The following is a 976-nucleotide window of genomic DNA, read 5'->3' on the forward strand; positions in this document are numbered from 1 at the left end:
ATTGGAGCTGGAATTACCGCGGCTGCTGGCACCAGACTTGCCCTCCAATAGATACTCGTTAAAGGATTTAAAGTGTACTCATTCCGATTACGGGGCCTCGGATGAGTCCCGTATCGTTATTTTTCGTCACTACCTCCCCGTGCCGGGAGTGGGTAATTTGCGCGCCTGCTGCCTTCCTTGGATGTGGTAGCCGTTTCTCAGGCTCCCTCTCCGGAATCGAACCCTGATTCCCCGTTACCCGTTACAACCATGGTAGGCGCAGAACCTACCATCGACAGTTGATAAGGCAGACATTTGAAAGATGCGTCGCCGGTACGAGGACCGTGCGATCAGCCCAAAGTTATTCAGAGTCACCAAGGCAAACGGACCGGACGAGCCGACCGATTGGTTTTGATCTAATAAAAGCGTCCCTTCCATCTCTGGTCGGGACTCTGTTTGCATGTATTAGCTCTAGAATTACCACAGTTATCCAAGTAACGTGGGTACGATCTAAGGAACCATAACTGATTTAATGAGCCATTCGCGGTTTCACCTTAATGCGGCTTGTACTGAGACATGCATGGCTTAATCTTTGAGACAAGCATATGACTACTGGCAGGATCAACCAGGGAGCTGCGTCAACTAGAGCTGAGCAGCCGGCCGCCCGGGAGTGTGTCCCGGGGGCCCGCGCGAACACGCAAGCGTCCGCTCAATCATTCTGCAAACAGGAGGAGGCTGAGCTCCCCTGCACAATACACCTCGAAACCCTCTCAGGTCCCGGCGGCGCGCAGCGCCGTCCCAAGTACTTGGTCGGGTTCGAGAGAGGCGCAATCGCCCGGAGTTAGGCGAGTAGACGCTTTCGGTGCGACCACCCGTGCTCCCAACTGAGCTTGCCGCTGCCGACAGAGGCCCGGGAGCGTGCTGTCGTGGCATTGCCGGCGGGAGACAACACGCGCCACCTACGGTGACCGGCAGCTCCAACGCCAGCGCCACAGAA

The 976-nt window shown here is 56.2% G+C and overlaps 1 non-coding gene across 1 annotated transcript in view; it reads right to left on the bottom strand.

Moving 5' to 3' along the window:
• Nucleotides 1–611, bottom strand: part of LOC124771377 — a 1909-nt gene extending 1298 nt beyond the window's left edge. Inside the window, exon 1 of the ribosomal RNA XR_007013390.1 lies at nt 1–611. This exon is cut by the window's left edge and continues 1298 nt beyond it. This is a non-coding gene — a ribosomal RNA (small subunit ribosomal RNA).
• Between the last annotated feature and the right edge of the window lie 365 nt (nt 612–976).

Source organism: Schistocerca piceifrons, unplaced genomic scaffold (assembly GCF_021461385.2).
Source record: "Schistocerca piceifrons isolate TAMUIC-IGC-003096 unplaced genomic scaffold, iqSchPice1.1 HiC_scaffold_936, whole genome shotgun sequence".
In the NCBI taxonomy this organism is placed as follows: domain Eukaryota; kingdom Metazoa; phylum Arthropoda; class Insecta; order Orthoptera; family Acrididae; genus Schistocerca; species Schistocerca piceifrons.